Here is a 21391-nt window from a genome sequence, read left to right as displayed (position 1 = left end):
AGCAGGCTCGGATCCTCCCGCCTTGCTCGGCTAACCCGAGCGCGCCCGAACGTCATCATCCCGCTGTCGGATTCTCGCGAGATTGGGATTCTATAAGCAGCTGCGCGTCGCCGCCATTTTCACACGTGCATTGAGATTGATAGGGAGAGGATGTGGCTGGCGTCCTCTCCGTTTATACGAGACACTACAGTTGATCTGATTGCTTTGCTTTGCTTGTTTATTTTACTATTGTGGGGAGAATTGGGGAGCAGCTGTTAGGAGGAGTACAGTGCAGAGTTTTGCTGATAGTGACCACCAGTTTTTTATCCGTTCTCTTCTCTGCCTGAAAAAAACGCTCCATACCATATCTGTGCTCAGTGTGCTGCATGATATATCTGTGCTGAGTGTTCACACTGCTTAATTGTGGGGACTGGGGAGCAGCTATAGCAGGAGTACAGTGCAGAGTTTTGCTGACAGGGACCACCAGTATACGTTTGTCTGCCTGAAAAACACTCCTGTGGCTTTTTTTTTTATACTAGTAGTTTAGCAGTTTGCTGACAGTGTCCACCAGGTCCATTATACTGTATATAGCAGTACGGTAGGCCACTGCTGTACCTACCTCTGTGTCGTCACTCGTCATCCATAAAGTATACTATCCATCCATCTACATTGTATACCTGTGGTGGCTTTTTTTTTTTTATACTAGTAGTTTAGCAGTCTGCTGACAGTGTCCACCAGGTCCATTATACTGTATATAGCAGTACGGTAGGTCACTGCTGTACCTACCTCTGTGTCGTCACTCGTCATCCATAAAGTATACTATCCATCCATCTACATTGTATACCTGTGGTGGCTTTTTTTTTATACTAGTAGTTTAGCAGTCTGCTGACAGTGTCCACCAGGTCCATTATACTGTATATAGCAGTACGGTAGGCCACTGCTGTACCTACCTCTGTGTCGTCACTCGTCATCCATAAAGTATACTATCCATCCATCTATGTTGTATACCTGTGGTGGCTTTTTTTTTTATACTAGTAGTTTAGCAGTCTGCTGACAGTGTCCACCAGGTCCATTATACTGTATATAGCAGTAGGTAGGCCACTGCTGTACCTACCTCTGTGTCGTCACTCATCATCCATAAAGTATACTATCCATCCATCTACATTGTATACCTGTGGTGGCTTTTTTTTTATACTAGTAGTTTAGCAGTCTGCTGACAGTGTCCACCAGGTCCATTATACTGTATATAGCAGTACGGTAGGCCACTGCTGTACCTACCTCTGTGTCGTCACTCGTCATCCATAAAGTATACTATCCATCCATCTACATTGTATACCTGTGGTGGCTTTTTTTTTATACTAGTAGTTTAGCAGTCTGCTGACAGTGTCCACCAGGTCCATTATACTGTATATAGCAGTACGGTAGGCCACTGCTGTACCTACCTCTGTGTCGTCACTCGTCATCCATAAAGTATACTATCCATCCATCTACATTGTATACCTGTGGTGGCTTTTTTTTTATACTAGTAGTTTAGTAGTCTGCTGACAGTGTCCACCAGGTCCATTGTACTGCTATATACAGTATGTTAGGCCACTGCTGTACCTACCTCTGTGTCGTCACTCGTCATCCATAAAGTATACTATCCATCCATCTACATTGTATACCTGTGGTGGCTTTTTTTTTATACTAGTAGTTTAGCAGTCTGCTGACAGTGTCCACCAGGTCCATTATACTGTATATAGCAGTACGGTAGGCCACTGCTGTACCTACCTCTGTGTCGTCACTCGTCATCCATAAAGTATACTATCCATCCAACTACATTGTATACCTGTGGTGGCTTTTTTTTTATACTAGTAGTTTAGCAGTCTGCTGACAGTGTCCACCAGGTCCATTGTACTGCTATATACAGTATGTAAGGCCACTGCTGTACCTACCTCTGTGTCGTCACTCGTCATCCATAAAGTATACTATCCATCCATCTACATTGTATACCTGTGGTGGCTTTTTTTTTATACTAGTAGTTTAGCAGTCTGCTGACAGTGTCCACCAGGTCCATTATACTGTATATAGCAGTACGGTAGGCCACTGCTGTACCTACCTCTGTGTCGTCACTCGTCATCCATAAAGTATACTATCCATCCATCTACATTGTATACCTGTGGTGGCTTTTTTTTTTATACTAGTAGTTTAGCAGTCTGCTGACAGTGTCCACAAGGTCCATTATACTGTATATAGCAGTACGGTAGGCCACTGCTGTACCAACCTCTGTGTCGTCACTCGTCATCCATAAAGTAATAGTATACTATCCATCCATCTACATTGTATACCTGTGGTGGCTTTTTTTTTATACTAGTAGTTTAGCAGTCTGCTGACAGTGTCCACCAGGTCCATTATACTGTATATAGCAGTACGGTAGGCCACTGCTGTACCTACCTCTGTGTCGTCACTCGTCATCCATAAAGTATACTATCCATCCATCTACATTGTATACCTGTGGTGGCTTTTAGTTGTGCGCATTAAAATATGGAGAACAAAAATGTGGAGGTAAAAAAAAAATAGGGAAAGATCAAGATCCACTTCCACCTCGTGCTGAAGCTGCTGCCACTAGTCATGGCCGAGACGATGAAATGCCATCAACATCGTCTGCCAAGGCCGATGCCCAATGTCATTGTACAGAGCATGTAAAACACAAAAGATCAGTAAAATGACTCAAAAATCAAAATTAAAAGCTTCTGAGGAGAAGCGTAAAATTGCCAATATGCCATTTACGACACGGAGTGGCAAGGAACGGCTGAGGCCCTGGCCTATGTTCATGGCTAGTGGTTCAGCTTCACATGAGGATGGAAGCACTCATCCTCTCGCTAGAAAAAAGAAAAGACTTAAGCTGGCAAAAGCACAGCAAAGAACTGTGCGTTCATCAAAATCACAAATCCCCAAGGAGAGTCCAATTGTGTCGGTTGCGATGCCTGACCTTCCCGACACTGGACGGGAAGAGCTTGAGCCTTCCACCATTTGCACGCCCCCTGCAAGTGCTGGAAGGATCACCTACAGTCCAGTTCCTGATAGTCAAATTGACGATGTCACTGTTGAAGTACACCAGGATGAGGATATGGGTGTTGCTGGCGCTGGGGAGGAAATTGACAATTAGGATTCTGATGGTGAGGTGGTTTGTTTAAGTCAGGCACCCGGGGAGACACCTGTTGTCCGTGGGAGGAATATGGCCCTTGACATGCCTGGTCAAAATACAAAAAAAAAAAAAAAAAAAAAATCAGCTCTTCGGTGTGGAATTATTTCAACACAAATGCGGACAACAGGTGTCAAGCCATGTGTTGCCTTTGTCAAGCTGTAATAAGTAGGCGTAAGGAAGTTAACCACCTCGGAACATCCTCCCTTATACGTCACCTGCAGCGCATTCATCATAAGTCAGTGACAAGTTCAAAAACTTTGGGTGACAGCGGAAGCAGTCCACTGACCACTAAATCCCTTCCTCTTGTAACCAAGCTCCTGCAAACCACACCACCAACTCCCTCAGTGTCAATTTCCTCCTTACCCAGGAAAGCCAATAGTCCTGCAGGTCATGTCACTGGCAAGTCTGACGAGTCCTCTCCTGCCTGGGATCCCTCTGATGCATCCTTGAGTGTAACGCCTACTGCTGCTGGCGCTGCTGTTGTTGCTGCTGGGAGTCGATCGTTATCCCAGAGGGGAAGTCGGAAGACCACTTGTACTACTTCCAGTAAGCAATTGACTGTCCAACAGTCCTTTGCGAGGAAGATGAAATATCACAGCAGTCATCCTGCTGCAAAGCGGATAACTGAGGCCTTGGCAGCCTGGGCGGTGAGAAACGTGGTTCCGGTATCCATCGTTAATTCAGAGCCAACTAGAGACTTGATAGAGGTACTGTGTCCCCGGTACCAAATACCATCTAGGTTCCATTTCTCGAGGCAGACGATACCGAAAATGTACACAGACCTCAGAAAAAGACTCACCAGTGTCATAAAAAATGCAGTAGTACCCAATGTCCACTTAACCACGGACATGTGGACAAGTGGAGCAGGGCAGACTCAGGACTATATGACTGTGACAGCCCACTGGGTAGATGTATTGCCTCCCGCAGCAAGAACAGCAGCGGCGGCACCAGTAGCAGCATCTCGCAAACGCCAACTCGTTCCTAGGAAGGCTACGCTTTGTGTCACCGCTTTCCAGAATACGCACACAGCTGAAAACCTTACGGCAACTGAGGAAGATCATCGCAGAATGGCTTACCCCAATTGGACTCTCCTGAAGATTTGTGACATCGGACAACGCCAGCAATATTGTGCGTGCATTACATCTGGGCAAATTCCAGCACGTCCCATGTTTTGCACATACCTTGAATTTGGTGGTGCAGAATTATTTAAAAAACGACAGGGGCGTGCAAGAGATGCTGTCAGTGGCCCGAAGAATTGCGGGCCACTTTCGACGTTCAGGCACCGCGTACAGAAGACTGGAGCACCACCAAAAATACCTGAACCTGCCCTGCCATCATCTGAAGCAAGAGGTGGTAACGAGGTGGAATTCAACCCTCTATATGCTTCAGAGGATGGAGGAGCAGCAAAAGGCCATTCAAGCCTATACATCTGGCCATGATATAGGCAAAGGAGGTGGAATGCACCTGTCTCAAGCGCAGTGGAGAATGATTTCAACGTTGTGCAAGGTTCTGCAACCTTTTGAACTTGCCACACGTGAAGTCAGTTCAGACACTGCCAGCCTGAGTCAGGTCATTCCCCTCATCAGGCTTTTGCAGAAGAAGCTGGAGACATTGAAGGAGGAGCTAAAACAGAGCGATTCTGCTAGGCATGTGGGACTTGTGGATGGAGCCTTTCATTCGCTTAACCAGGATTCACGTGTGGTCAATCTGTTGAAATCAGAGCACTACATTTTGGCCACCGTGCTCGATCCTAGATTTAAAACCTACGTTGTATCTCTCTTTCCGGCAGACACAAGTCTGCAGGGGTTCAAAGACCTGCTGGTGAGAAAATTGTCAAGTCAAGCGGAAGGTGACCCGTCAACAGCTCCTCCTTCACATTCTCCCGCAACTGGGGGTGCGAGGAAAAGGCTAAGAATTCCGAGCCCACCCGCTGGCGGTGATGCAGGGCAGTCTGGAGCGAGTGCTGACATCTGGTCCGGACTGAAGGACCTGCCAAAAATTACTGACATGTCGTCTACTGTCACTGCATATGATTCTCTCACCATTGAAAGAATGGTGGAGGATTATATGAGTGACCGCATCCAAGTAGGCACGTCAGCTAGTCCGTACGTATACTGGCAGGAAAAAGATGCAATTTGGAGGCCCTTGCAGAAACTGGCTTTATTCTACCTAAGTTGCCCTCCCTCCAGTGTGTACTCCGAAAGAGTGTTTAGTGCAGCCGCTCACCTTGTCAGCAATCGGCGTACGAGGTTACTTCCAGAAAATGTGGAGAAGATGATGTTCATTAAAATGAATTATAATCAATTCCTCCGTGGAGACATTCACCAGCAGCAATTGCCTCCAGAAAGTACACGGGGACCTGAGATGGTGGATTCCAGTGGGGACGAATTAATAATATGTGAGGAGGGGGATGTACACAGTGAAAGGGGTGATGAATCGGACGATGATGATGAGGTGGACATCTTGCCTCTGTAGAGCCAGTTTGTGCAAGGAGAGATTGATTGCTTCTTTTTTGGTGGGGGCCCAAACCAACCAGTCATTTCAGTCACAGTCGTGTGGCAGACCCTGTTGCTGAAATGATGGGTTCGTTAAAGTGTGCATGTCCTGTTTATGCAACATAAGGGTGGGTGGGAAGGCCCAAGGACAATTCCATCTTGCACCTCTTTTTTCTTTCATTTTTCTTTGCATCATGTGCTGTTTGGGGACTATTTTTTTCAAGTGCCATCCTGTCTGACACTGCAGTGCCACTCCTAGATGGGCCAGGTGTTTGTGTCGGCCACTTGGGTCGCTGAGCTTAGTCACACAGCTACCTCATTGCGCCTCTTTTTCTTTGCATCATGTGCTGTTTGGGGACTATTTTTTTCAAGTGCCATCCTGTCTGACACTGCAGTGCCACTCCTAGATGGGCCAGGTGTTTGTGTCGGCCACTAGGGTCACTTAGCTTAGTCACACAGCTACCTCATTGCGCCTCTTTTTTTCTTTGCATCATGTGCTGTTTGAGGACTATTTTTTTCAAGTGCCATCCTGTCTGACACTGCAGTGCCACTCCTAGATGGGCCAGGTGTTTGTGTCTGCCACTAGGGTCGCTCAGCTTAGTCACACAGCTACCTCATTGCGCCTCTTTTTTTCTTTGCATCATGTGCTGTTTGGGGACTATTTTTTGAAGTGCCATCCTGTCTGACACTGCAGTGCCACTCCTAGATGGGCCAGGTGTTTGTGTCGGCCACTAGGGTCGCTTAGCTTTGCCATCCAGCGACCTCGGTGCAAATTTTAGGACTAAAAATAATATTGTGAGGTGTGAGGTGTTCAGAATAGTCTGAAAATGAGTGAAAATTATGGTTATTGAGGTTAATAATACTATGGGATCAAAATGACCCCCAAATTCTATGATTTAATCTGTTTTTTAGTGTTTTTGGAAAAAAAACACTCGAATCCAAAACACACCCGAATCCGACAAAAAATTTCCGGTGAGGTTTTGCCAAAACGCGTCCGAACCCAAAACACGGCCGCGGAACCGAACCCAAAACCCGAAAAATTTCCGGTGCACATCACTACTTATCATGAGAGATATCCTGTGAAGAGCCATAAATAATTAATCATATACTGTACAGTAATGAAATAAATTACAGTATATACAGTAGACTGTATGTACATTATACTCTGCACACTGTATATACATTATACTGTATATACACATTACTGTATATATATATGTATATACACACACACAGTATATATAGTAAACAGTATATATATATATATATATATATATATATATATATATATATATATATATATATATATATATATATATATATATATATATATATATAGAAATATCTCTATGGAGCGCTCTTATTCTATAATATGATATAATTAGATGACTGTTGGTGGATGTTATATAAAGAGAGGATGACCTTACACATTTATACACCCATATTAGAATCACATATCTCTTTATTAAAAGATTTTGATTTAAAACTGATCATAAAACTTTTCCTTTTACATTGGAGATACAATTGTATATTTCAACATTATTTGTATAAGGAAAAAAACAATATAATGAGCTTTCATCCAACGCGTTTCGTCTATATCGACTTCTTCAGGGGTGTTCTTCAGGGTGCAATCCAAAAACAAAAAATATATAAAACAAGCATGAATAAGAAGGAACATTGATGCAGAGAAGAATATGCATATCGCAATATGGTCATATTATCCCTATTTGAACAAACTGATATTGTATGTGACAATGATTTTATGAGTTATACAAGAAACTGCTTACATACTCTCTTGCACATTATTAAAAATTATTTTCAAGACCATCAAAACACATTATGATAATAGTTGTCTGCTGAATCACTCCATAATCAGTAAGCCAGACAATTGACCCATCAGTATAATTGTACTCACTTCTAAATAACAGCTCTCCGTTTATATTGTAATAACTGTAGTATTCAAAAGGTATGAAGTTCTAATTGAACCTAAGTTGTACCTGAGTTAGAAAAGGGGAGACCAAATCTTAATATAACCCATTTTCAAATATATTGGCAAAATTGTATTTATTTTAATATACTTACTGAAAAATATTTATTACCAAGTTAAAAAAACTTGAAGAAAATTATTCCCAGAATATGATAGCGTTTATTGGGATTCCTTATTATAGGCCACCTAATGAATTATATTCTTCTCCAGCATGTAGATATATATTTCATTCATTTTTCTTGGCTCATTGGGTTGGCATTTCTAACAAGAACAGAACAATAATTAATTATCTCCTACAATATTCAATTCATAAAAGTTGGAGTTAGTAACTATTTATAATTTATGTATAATTATTTTTAATTTATAAAGCTTAGCTTACCCTCAGTTTTTCAAAGTATCAGTGAAGTCCAACAGAAGGGATCCACTTGTAAACTTAGGATAAAAATATCCCTTTAATTTTCCTAATGGGGACAGAGTATTACTTAACATCTTATTTCTAACCAGACTGCAATCAAGTGAAGAGTGGCCATATTTGCTTACCAGCAGTTGTCCTATAGGTCTGCCTGCATAGGTATCCAATATTGGAATGAAGACTAAGCTCACATTCTCCCTATTTAAGCTCCACAGCCTGTTACATCACTTCCTGTTATAGCTTTTTAATTGTTTAATTGATATTTTTACTCTAATCTTTTATTATGTATTTCAAATTGAAATAAAAGAACCTTTATTAAATGGAATGGTTTTATTCATGATACCTGATTGAAATAACTGTGTTATTAAGTAGAATTAAGTTCATAATAAAGAGTTTAGACCAAATTGATTTTTCTAATTGGCATAGAAGCAAAGAGATGCTTCCTATATGAGTTCCAAGCCTCTTTGTGGCTGGGATGACATCATCGCACATCCGGTTGCTTGGCAACTGTTGGAATTGTTTATTACATATCCCCAGTGCAGAAAAATAAAAATAAATAAATAAAAATAAATTATAAAAATTAAATAAATATATTAAAAATAATTAAATAATAAATAAATAAAAATAAAATTAATTAAAAAAAATAAAAAAATAAATAAAAATAAAATTAAAATAAAAAAATTAAATTAAAATTAAAAATAATAATAATAATAAAAATAATAAAAAAATAAGAATTTACTTACCGATAATTCTATTTCTCATAGTCCGTAGTGGATGCTGGGAACTCCGAAAGGACCATGGGGAATAGCGGCTCCGCAGGAGACTGGGCACAAAAGTAAAAGCTTTAGGACTACCTGGTGTGCACTGGCTCCCCCCCCTATGACACTCCTCCAAGCCTCAGTTAGGATACTGTGCCCGGACGAGCGTACACAATAAGGAAGGATTTTGAATCCCGGGTAAGACTCATACCAGCCACACCAATCACACCGTACAACTTGTGATCTGAACCCAGTTAACAGCATGATAACAGAGGAGCCTCTGAAAAGATGACTCACAACAATAATAACCCGATTTTTGTAACAATAACTATGTACAAGTATTGCAGACAATCCGCACTTGGGATGGGCGCCCAGCATCCACTACGGACTATGAGAAATAGAATTATCGGTAAGTAAATTCTTATTTTCTCTGACGTCCTAGTGGATGCTGGGAACTCCGAAAGGACCATGGGGATTATACCAAAGCTCCCAAATGGGCGGGAGAGTGCGGATGACTCTGCAGCACCGAATGAGAGAACTCCAGGTCCTCCTCAGCCAGGGTATCAAATTTGTAGAATTTAGCAAACGTGTTTGCCCCTGACCAAGTAGCTGCTCGGCAAAGTTGTAAAGCCGAGACCCCTCGGGCAGCCGCCCAAGATGAGCCCACTTTCCGTGTGGAATGGGCTTTTACAGATTTTGGCTGTGGCAGGCCTGCCACAGAATGTGCAAGCTGAATTGTACTACAAATCCAACGAGCAATAGTCTGCTTAGAAGCAGGAGTACCCAGCTTGTTGGGTACATACAGGATAAACAGCGAGTCAGATTTTCTGACTCCAGCCGTCCTGGAAACATATATTTTCAGGGCCCTGACTACGTCCAGCAACTTGGAATCCTCCAAGTCCCTAGTAGCCGCAGGTACCACAATAGGCTGGTTTAAGTGAAATGCTGAAACCACCTTAGGGAGAAATTGAGGACGAGTCCTCAATTCTGCCCTGTCCGTATGAAAAATTAGGTAAGGGCTTTTATAGGATAAAGCCGCCAATTCTGAGACACGCCTGGCTGAAGCCAGGGCTAACAGCATTACCACTTTCCATGTGAGATATTTTAAGTCCACAGTGGTGAGTGGTTCAAACCAATGTGATTTTAGGAACCCCAAAACTACATTGAGATCCCAAGGTGCCACTGGAGGCACAAAAGGAGGCTGTATATGCAGTACCCCCTTGACAAACGTCTGAACTTCAGGAACTGAAGCTAGTTCTTTCTGGAAGAATATCGACAGGGCCGAAATTTGAACCTTAATGGACCCTAATTTTAGGCCCATAGACAGTCCTGTTTGCAGGAAATGCAGGAAACGACCCAGTTGAAATTCCTCTGTAGGGGCCTTACTGGCCTCACACCACGCAACATATTTATGCCAAATACGGTGATAATGTTGCACAGTTACATCCTTCCTGGCTTTGATCAGGGTAGGGATGACTTCATCCGGAATGCCTTTTTCCTTCAGGATCCGGCGTTCAACCGCCATGCCGTCAAACGCAGCCGCGGTAAGTCTTGGAACAGACAGGGTCCCTGCTAGAGCAGGTCCTTTCTTAGAGGTAGAGGCCACGGGTCCTCCGTGAGCATCTCTTGAAGTTCCGGGTACCAAGTCCTTCTTGGCCAATCCGGAGCCACGAGTATAGTCCTTACTCCTCTCCTTCTTATGATTCTCAGTACCTTGGGTATGAGAGGCAGAGGAGGGAACACATACACTGACTGGTACACCCACGGTGTTACCAGAGCGTCCACAGCTATTGCCTGAGGGTCCCTTGACCTGGCGCAATATCTGTCCAGTTTTTTGTTGAGGCGGGACGCCATCATGTCCACCTTTGGTTTTTCCCAACGGTTCACAATCATGTGGAAGACTTCTGGGTGAAGTCCCCACTCCCCCGGGTGGAGGTCGTGTCTGCTGAGGAAGTCTGCTTCCCAGTTGTCCACTCCCGGAATGAACACTGCTGACAGTGCTATCACATGATTTTCCGCCCAGCGAAGAATCCTTGCAACTTCCGTCATTGCCCTCCTGCTTCTTGTGCCGCCCTGTCTGTTTACGTGGGCGACTGCCGTGATGTTGTCCGACTGGATCAACACCGGCTGACCCTGAAGCAGAGGCCTTGCCTGACTTAGGGCATTGTAAATGGCCCTTAGTTCCAGGATATTTATGTGAAGTGACGTTTCCATGCTTGACCACAAGCCCTGGAAATTTCTTCCCTGTGTGACTGCTCCCCAGCCTCTCAGGCTGGCATCCGTGTTTACCAGGACCCAGTCCTGAATGCCGAATCTGCGGCCCTCTAGAAGATGAGCACTCTGCAACCACCACAGGAGAGACACCCTTGTCCTTGAGACAGGGTTATCCGCTGATGCATTTGAAGATGCGATCCGGACCATTTGTCCAGCAGATCCCACTGAAAAGTTCTTGCGTGGAATCTGCCGAATGGAATCGCTTCGTATGAAGCCACCATTTTTCCCAGGACCCTTGTGCATTGATGTACTGACACTTGGCCTGGTTTTAGGAGGTTGTCACGATCCGGGTATCTGGACGCCATTTCTTACCCATCAGATGCCTCCTAAGGCTGGCTCAGCGCTCCAGGACCGGATTCCATCTGTTATCCTGATGTGTACATTCCTGTATCCTCTCCTGTCACTCTGGGACGCTGTCACAGTAAACGCCATATTACACCTGGCATGGCGTCTCCCGCGGCCTCTGCCGCCGTCCCTGAACTTCTGCATGCAGAGTGTCTGAGTGGCGATTACGTCAGCCGCGGCCTCCGCTGTGTCCGCGTGGTTGGATGTGCATCTGTCAGCCTGGCGCCTCCTGTCTCCGGTGGCCGGCGCCGCCATTACTGTTTTCATTACCACATGGATTACAAACCAAACTTCCCTCCAAGTGTCTGCATGGGCGCAGCCATCTTGGATTCTGTCAGCTGATCATTTCCACCAATCTGTTCTCAGTATTGATAATCTGCATAATTGCCTAGCCAATCCCTTCCTTGCTGCAGGTATAAATACACTGTGCCTGAGCAAGGAAGGCGTCAGTGCTTTGGTTGTCAAACCTAGTTCCTGTCTGTCTCTCTCCTGTGATTGTCTTCCAGGTTCCAGCTCCTGTCTCAAGACTTCCACCATAGAGACCCGCACCAGCATTCCACCTGCGGTGTAGCCTGACTCTCCAATCCATTGTGGATTCATCTGTTTCCAGCTACAACATTACCTGCTTCCAGCTCAGCTTCCAGCAGAGTACAGCTTCCCTTAAAGGGCCGGTGTCCTTTCTACACTTTACCACTCTCCACCGGTATTATAATTTCTCCGCTCTCAAGTTCTACATTTCAGTTCATATTTCATCGCTCCCAAGTTCATTTATTATTTAACTGGTTCCAGCCAGTATCCACTCCGTGCTAACAACAGTCTGGTTCCAGCCAGTATCCACAGCAGCTGTTTTATCTTCAGCAACCCAGCTTTTCCTGGAACACCAGCTGGCACAATCCTGGGTTATCTCCATTGCTACAGTCGGGCCTGGTAAGGACTTTCCATCTAGAAGATCATAAGAACTATCTCACACTACCAGTGCCCTGTGGCTCCTGCCATCCTGTAGTACCCAGGAACTGTATTTATTCTTTGCTGACTTTTACGTTTTCTTTTACTGCTGCTGTGTTGCGGAGTTGTCATAATAAACATCATTGACTTTTATCCAAGTTGTCGTGGTCACGCCTTCGGGCAGTTATTATTCATGTTACTTACATGTCCAGGGGTCTGATACAACCTCCCAGGTTCCGGTACATCTCAGCCCCTACAACTGAGGCTGCCTCCCGTCAGCTCAGGCCCTCAGTTGTGACAGAGGTTCCTGACTAGGTCGGATAACTCCCTGGCTTTCTCCTCCTGGAGAAACACCTTTTTCTGGACTGTGTCCAGAATCATCCCTAGGAACAGCAGACGTGTCGTCGGAATCAGCTGCGATTTTGGAATATTTAGAATCCACCCGTGCTGTCGTAGTACTACTTGAGATAGTGCTACTCCGACCTCTAACTGTTCTCTGGACCTTGCCCTTATCAGGAGATCGTCCAAGTAAGGGATAATTAAGACGCCTTTTCTTCGAAGAAGAATCATCATTTCGGCCATTACCTTGGTAAAGACCCGGGGTGCCGTGGACAATCCAAACGGCAGCGTCTGAAACTGATAGTGACAGTTCTGTACCACAAACCTGAGGTACCCTTGGTGAGAAGGGCAAATTGGGACATGGAGGTAAGCATCCTTGATGTCCAGAGACACCATATAGTCCCCTTCTTCCAGGTTCGCTATCACTGCTCTGAGTGACTCCATCTTGAATTTGAACCTTTGAATGTAAGTGTTCAAGGATTTCAGATTTAAAATAGGTCTCACCGAGCCGTCCGGCTTCGGTACCACAAACAGCGTGGAATAATACCCCTTTCCCTGTTGTAGGAGGGGTACCTTGATTATCACCTGCTGGGAATACAGCTTGTGAATGGCTTCCAATACCGCCTCCCTGTCGGAGGGAGACGTTGGTAAAGCAGACTTCAGGAACCGGCGAGGGGGAGACGTCTCGAATTCCAATTTGTACCCCTGAGATACTACCTGCAGGATCCAGGGGTCCACTTGGGAGTGAGCCCACTGCGCGCTGAAATTTTTGAGACGGGCCCCCACCGTGCCTGAGTCCGCTTGTAAGGCCCCAGCGTCATGCTGAGGACTTGGCAGAAGCGGGGGAGGGCTTCTATTCCTGGGAAGAGGCTGCCTGCTGCAGTCTTTTTCCCCTTCCTCTGCCCCGGGGCAGATATGAGTGGCCTTTTGCCCGCTTGCCCTTATGGGGACGAAAGGACTGAGCCTGAAAAGACGGTGTCTTTTTCTGCTGAGAGGTGACCTGGGGTAAAAAGGTGGATTTCCCAGCCGTTGCCGTGGCCACCAGGTCCGATAGACCGACCCCAAATAACTCCTCCCCTTTATACGGCAATACTTCCATATGCCGTTTGGAATCCGCATCACCTGACCACTGTCGCGTCCATAACCCTCTTCTGGCAGAAATGGACAGCGCACTTACTCTTGATGCCAGAGTGCAAATATCCCTCTGTGCATCTCGCATATATAGAAATGCATCCTTTAAATGCTCTATAGTCAATAATATACTGTCCCTGTCCAGGGTATCAATATTTTCAGTCAGGGAATCCGACCAAGCCACCCCAGCACTGCACATCCAGGCTGAGGCGATTGCTGGTCGCAGTATAATACCAGTATGTGTGTATTTACTTTTTAGGATATTTTCCAGCTTCCTATCAGCTGGTTCCTTGAGGGCGGCCGTATCAGGAGACGGTAACGCCACTTGTTTTGATAAGCGTGTGAGCGCCTTATCTACCCTAGGGGGTGTTTCCCAACGCGCCTAACCTCTGGCGGGAAAGGGTATAATGCCAATAATTTTTTAGAAATTAGCAGTTTTTTATCGGGGGAAACCCACGCTTCATCACACACCTCATTTAATTCATCTGATTCAGGAAAAACTACGGGTAGTTTTTTCACACCCCACACAATACCCTTTTTTGTGGTACTTGTAGTATCAGAAATGTTCAAAACCTCCTTCATTGCCGTGATCATGTAACGTGTGGCCCTACTGGAAAATACGTTTGTTTCCTCACCGTCGACACTGGAGTCAGTGTCCGTGTCTGGGTCTGTGTCGACCATCTGAGGTAACGGGCGCTTTAGAGCCCCTGACGGTGTTTGAGACGCCTGTACAGGTAATAACTGATTTGCCGGCTGTCTCATGTCGTCAACAGTCTTTTGTAAAGTGCTGACACTATCACGTAATTCCTTCCATAAGACCATCCAGTCAGGTGTCGACTCCCTAGGGGGTGACATCACTATTACAGGCAATTGCTCCGCCTCCATACCATTTTCCTCCTCATACATGTCGACACAACGTACCGACACACAGCACACACACAGGGAATGCTCTGATAGAGGACAGGACCCCACTAGCCCTTTGGGGAGACAGAGGGAGAATTTGCCAGCACACACCAGAGCACTATATATATACAGGGATAACCTTATATAAGTGTTTTTCCCTTATATAGCTGCTGTATAGATTTATCTGCCAAATTAGTGCCCCCCCTCTCTTGTTTTACCCTGTTTCTGTAGTGCAGGACTGCAGGGGAGAGTCAGGGAGCTTCCCTCCAACGGAGCTGTGAGGAAAAATGGCGCCAGTGTGCTGAGGAGATAGGCTCCGCCCCCTTCTCGGCGGCCTTTCTCCCGCTTTTTTAAGGAAAAATTGGCAGGGGTTAAACGCATCCATATAGACCAGGAGCTATATGTGATGTATTTTTTGCCATCTAAGGTGTTTTTATTGCGTATCAGGGCGCCACCCCCAGCGCCCTGCACCCTCAGTGACCGGAGTGTGAAGTGTGCTGAGAGCAATGGCGCACAGCTGCGGTGCTGTGCGCTACCTTATTGAAGACAGGACGTCTTCTGCCGCCGATTTTCCGGACCTCTTCAGTCTTCTGGCTCTGTAAGGGGGCCGGCGGCGCGGCTCTGGGACCCATCCATGGCTGGGCCTGTGATCGTCCCTCTGGAGCTAATGTCCAGTAGCCTAAGAAGCCCAATCCACTCTGCACGCAGGTGAGTTCGCTTCTTCTCCCCTTAGTCCCTCGTTGCAGTGAACCTGTTGCCAGCAGGATTCACTGAAAATAAAAAACCTATACTTAAACTTTTTCACTAAGCAGCTCAGGAGAGCCACCTAGTGTGCACCCTTCTCGTTCAGGCACAAAAATCTAACTGAGGCTTGGAGGAGGGTCATAGGGGGAGAAGCCAGTGCACACCAGGTAGTCCTAAAGCTTTTACTTTTGTGCCCAGTCTCCTGCGGAGCCGCTATTCCCCATGGTCCTTTCGGAGTTCCCAGCATCCACTAGGACGTCAGAGAAATATATATTAAAATTATAAATGCTTCCTATGGGCATGACACTCAAATGTGTCGTCGGCGTGTGCACCCCATTGCCGGGCGACGAGCGTGACATGAATGTTTATGCTCCGTCACTTGGCCTCATGCGCGATGTTTATTACATTTCCTCAGTGCGGAAAAACTGCTTCCTATGGGCATAAGACAATCAACTGTGTCGTCAGTATGTACTCCCGTTGCCGAGCAACGAGCGCGACATGGATGTGTGCGCTCTGTTGTTTGGCCTCACGTCGATACGTACGTCCCGCTGCTAAGACACAGGATGAATGCTATTAAAGACGCCTCCCGTATTTAGTTTCCTAGCAACCAATTATGCTGATATACGGGGTAAGCGCTACTCGGAGCGCTTCCCATAAATCTCCTGGCAACCATTTTTTGCAGGATTCGCGCTACTTAGAGCGCTACCTGCTTGTATTTGTCTGACTCCTGTGTTATTTATATAGAATATGTGCTATTAATAGTACCTCCTATATATAGTATATAACTCCTCACGTAGTATTTGATATTAATATACCTATTCCTTATCAATAAAATTAGATGTTAACATTAAACACCCCATTATAATATTAATGAATTAACGAAGATTAAGATACTTGATGTTAGTTTAAACTGGGAACTGCAGTTGAAATATGTAAAAAATATACATTTATAGGGGTTGCTTATAATATCTCCTGGCATTCCCATACATTTAACAACTTCATATATTCATAGATTGTTTTAACACTTATTAACTTCATATATTATAGATTATTTTGACACTTGCAATTAATTCATTACATATTTAAAAAATCCTCATTAGTGTGAAAAAATAATAATAAAAAAAAATCTAATTAATTTGATTAGGTTATAGTGCTGTGAACAATTTGTACATAATAATACTGAATGGTGAAAGTAATTGAATATATTAACCCTATTGCTTAATGGGTCATTAATTAAGTGCTCATTAATAGTGAACTTAATTTGTGTAACTTTCTTTTTATAAATTAGTACTCGCTAATAGTAAACAAATTCAATTGATTTTGTTGTTATTCAATTTAATATAATTTTTTACTTAATCCTTAATGGATGAAACATTAATGTTAATTGTCTTTAGTGTTCTACCTTATTACACTTATAATTTATATAATTGCCAACAACTTTAAGACTTAATTAAGTTACTAATATTTCTCAAAAACAAAACAAAACAATTCACCATAAAGTTGGTTACCTTTTAGTGTCATACCCCCTTATTATTAAATAAAAATATGAATTAGTTGTAATTGACCTTTAATACTACAATATATTTTTACTGGAGTCATTCAAATGACAAGCATTTTCCAAATAGAGCAAATTAATGTACAAAGGGACAATAACAAACAGACCAAATTAGTATGAAAAGGGACAATAACAAAAATAAACACATGACCCTGAGTAAACAAACTCATCTTATTGTCATCTTAAATTTTATAATAGCAAATAATTTTATATATAAGGAGCTAAATATAATTGATACTGTATCAATTATTTCTCTAATATAGATACGGTATCAATTATATTTAGCTCCTTATATATAAAATTATTTGCTATTATAAAATTTAAGATGACAATAAGATGAGTTTGTTTACTCAGGGTCATGTGTTTATTTTTGTTATTGTCCCTTTTCATACTAATTTGGTCTGTTTGTTATTGTCCCTTTGTACATTAATTTGCTCTATTTGGAAAATGCTTGTCATTTGAATGACTCCAGTAAAAATATATTGTAGTATTAAAGGTCAATTACAACTAATTCATATTTTTATTTAATAATAAAGGGGTATGACACTAAAAGGTAACCAAATTTATGGTGAATTGTTTTTTTTTTTTTTTGAGAAATATTAGTAACTTAATTAAGTCTTAAAGTGGTTGGCAATTATATAAATTATAAGTGTAATAAGGTAGAACACTAAAGACAATTAACATTAATGTTTCATCCATTAAGGATTAAGGAAAAAATTATATTAAATTGAATAACAACAAAATCAATTGAATTTGTTTACTATTAGCGAGTACTAAGTTATAAAAAGAAAGTTACACAAATTAAGTTCACTATTAATGAGCACTTAATTAATGACCCATTAAGCAATAGGGTTAATATATTCAATTACTTTCACCATTCAGTATTATTATGTACAAATTGTTCACAGCACTATAACCTAATCAAATTAATTAGATTTTTTTTTATTATTATTTTTTCACACTAATGAGGATTTTTTAAATATGTAATGAATTAATTGCAAGTGTCAAAATAATCTATAATATATGAAGTTAATAAGTGTTAAAACAATCTATGAATATATGAAGTTGTTAAATGTATGGGAATGCCAGGAGATATTATAAGCAACCCCTATAAATGTATATTTTTTACATATTTCAACTGCAGTTCCCAGTTTAAACTAACATCAAGTATCTTAATCTTCATTAATTCATTAATATTATAATGGGGTGTTTAATGTTAACATCTAATTTTATTGATAAGGAATAGGTATATTAATATCAAATACTACGTGAGGAGTTATATACTATATATAGGAGGTACTATTAATAGCACATATTCTATATAAATAACACAGGAGTCAGACAAATACAAGCAGGTAGCGCTCTAAGTAGCGCGAATCCTGCAAAAAATGGTTGCCAGGAGATTTATGGGAAGCGCTCCGAGTAGCGCTTACCCCGTATCTCAGCATAATTGGTTGCTAGGAAACGAAATACGGGAGGCGTCTTTAATAGCATTCATCCTGTGTCTTAGCAGCGGGACGTATGTATCCACGTGAGGCCAAACAACAGAGCGCACACATCCATGTCACGCTCGTTGCTCGGCAACGGGCGTACATACTGACGATACAGTTGATTGTCTTATGCCCATAGGAAGCAGTTTTTCCGCACTGAGGAAATGTAATAAACATCGCGCATGAGGCCAAGTGACGGAGCATAAACATTCATGTCACGCTCGTCGCCCGGCAACGGGGCGCACACGCCGACGACACATTTGAGTGTCATGCCCATAGGAAGCATTTATAATTTTAATATATATTTTTTTTATTTATTTTATTATTTTTATTATTATTATTATTATTATTATTATTATTATCTTTAATTTTAATTTAATTTTTTTATTTTAATTTTATTTTTATTTTTTTATTATTTTTATTTTTTTATTTTTATTTTTTTTATTTTATTTAATTTTATTTTTATTTATTTATTATTTAATTATTTTTAATATATTTATTTAATTTTTATAATTTATTTTTATTTATTTATTTTTATTTTTCTGCACTGGGGATATGTAATAAACAATTCCAACAGTTGCCAAGCAACCGGATGTGCGATGATGTCATCCCAGCCACAAAGAGGCTTGGAACTCATATAGGAAGCATCTCTTTGCTTCTATGCCAATTAGAAAAATCAATTTGGTCTAAACTCTTTATTATGAACTTAATTCTACTTAATAACACAGTTATTTCAATCAGGTATCATGAATAAAACCATTCCATTTAATAAAGGTTCTTTTATTTCAATTTGAAATACATAATAAAAGATTAGAGTAAAAATATCAATTAAACAATTAAAAAGCTATAACAGGAAGTGATGTAACAGGCTGTGGAGCTTAAATAGGGAGAATGTGAGCTTAGTCTTCATTCCAATATTGGATACCTATGCAGGCAGACCTATGGGACAACTGCTGGTAAGCAAATATGGCCACTCTTCACTTGATTGCAGTCTGGTTAGAAATAAGATGTTAAGTAATACTCTGTCCCCATTAGGAAAATTAAAGGGATATTTTTATCCTAAGTTTACAAGTGGATCCCTTCTGTTGGACTTCACTGATACTTTGAAAAACTGAGGGTAAGCTAAGCTTTATAAATTAAAAATAATTATAAATAAATTATAAATAGTTACTAACTCCAACTTTTATGAATTGAATATTGTAGGAGATAATTAATTATTGTTCTGTTCTTGTTAGAAATGCCAACCCAATGAGCCAAGAAAAATGAATGAAATATATATCTACATGCTGGAGAGGAATATAATTCATTAGGTGGCCTATAATAAGGAATCCCAATAAACGCTATCATATTCTGGGAATAATTTTCTTCAAGTTTTTTCAACTTGGTAATATTTTTCAGTAAGTATATTAAAATAAATACAATTTTGCCAATATATTTGAAAATGGGTTATATTAAGATTTGGTCTCCACTTTTCTAACTCAGGTACAACTTTGGTTCAATTAGAACTTCATACCTTTTGAATACTACAGTTATTCCAATATAAACAGAGAGCTGTTATTTAGAAGTGAGTACAATTATACTGATGGGTCAATTGTCTGGCTTACTGATTATGGAGTGATTCAGCAGACAACTATTATCATAATGTGTTTTGATGGTCTTTAAAATAATTTTTAATAATGTGCAAGAGAGTATGTAAGCAGTTTCTTGTATAACTCATAAAATCATTGTCACATACAATATCAGTTTGTTCAAATAGGGATAATATGACCATATTGCGATATGCATATTCTTCTCTGCATCAATGTTCCTTCTTATTCATGCTTGTTTTATATATTTTTTGTTTTTGGATTGCACCCTGAAGAACACCCCTGAAGAAGTCGATATAGACGAAACGCGTTGGGTGAAAGCTCATTATATTGTTTTTTTCCTTATACAAATAATGTTGAAATATACAATTGTATCTCCAATGTAAAAGAAAAGGAAAAGTTTTATGATAAGTTTTAAATCAAAATCTTTTAATAAAGAGATATGTGATTCTAATATGGGTGTATAAATGTGTAAGGTCATCCTCTCTTTATATAACATCCACCAACAGTCATCTAATTATATCAGATTATAGAATAAGAGCGCTCCATAGAGATATTTCTTCTTTTATCTATTTTTGATCCTTACCGACAAAGGATTCTCTCTGTGTTGAAGCTTGCTTTCCCGTTTGGAAATATAATAGTATTTATGTTAGTGTCTGAGTTTACTAACTGACATAAAGTAATAAGACATTTCAGTAGTGTATAATAAGAGCGCACTAAGGGAACATACTAATATATATATATATATAATTAGTGTACAGGGTATACACAATATAGTATATACCTGTACAGTATATACTGTATTGTATTCAGTATACTATATGTATGTATGTATGTATGTATGTATGTATATACACTGTATATCAACAGTCAGACGGCACTCAGATGAATAAACAGGCAACAGGCAGTTGTAAATGCAACATTTCGAAGCAGTTTACTTCAACCTGATGACGGAGTAAACTGAATCAAAACGTTGAATTTACAACTGCCTGTTGCCTGTTTAGTCATCTGTGTTCCGCCTGACTGTTGGTATAGATTGGGCCCGCCGTATTACCTACTGTAGAAAGGCACCAGCTACTGGTTCTGATTATTGGGATTACTGCTTGAAACGCACATTTATATAAATATATATATTATACACTCTGTATAATTATTTATGCCATTCTTTTATCATTTATCAAGGGATTATTAACTGTGAATAAGTGTGCATTTATGCTTTATACTGCTTTCAGTATTTTACCTTGTAGCGCCAAAGGTCCAT

At 41.4% G+C, this 21391-nt stretch overlaps 2 long non-coding RNA genes across 2 annotated transcripts; one reads left to right on the top strand and one right to left on the bottom strand.

Annotated features, from left to right (window-relative positions):
- Positions 1-7105: 7105 nt before the first annotated feature.
- On the bottom strand, positions 7106-8245 carry LOC135016555 (uncharacterized). The gene is made up of 5 exons (XR_010214625.1): positions 8189-8245; positions 8028-8109; positions 7744-7909; positions 7577-7658; positions 7106-7279 (listed from the first exon to the last, which is right to left on the bottom strand). It is a non-coding gene; the product is annotated as an uncharacterized LOC135016555 (long non-coding RNA).
- An 11217-nt stretch (positions 8246-19462) lies between these two features.
- Positions 19463-20750, top strand: LOC135016451 (uncharacterized). Its single transcript, XR_010214588.1, has 5 exons — positions 19463-19500; positions 19580-19661; positions 19780-19941; positions 20027-20108; positions 20406-20750. It is a non-coding gene; the product is annotated as an uncharacterized LOC135016451 (long non-coding RNA).
- Positions 20751-21391: the final 641 nt, after the last annotated feature.

This window comes from Pseudophryne corroboree, chromosome 1 (assembly GCF_028390025.1).
Source record: "Pseudophryne corroboree isolate aPseCor3 chromosome 1, aPseCor3.hap2, whole genome shotgun sequence".
NCBI classification, from domain to species: domain Eukaryota; kingdom Metazoa; phylum Chordata; class Amphibia; order Anura; family Myobatrachidae; genus Pseudophryne; species Pseudophryne corroboree.
Note: the sequence above shows the minus strand (reverse complement) of the source record. Positions and strands in the feature narration are given on the sequence as shown.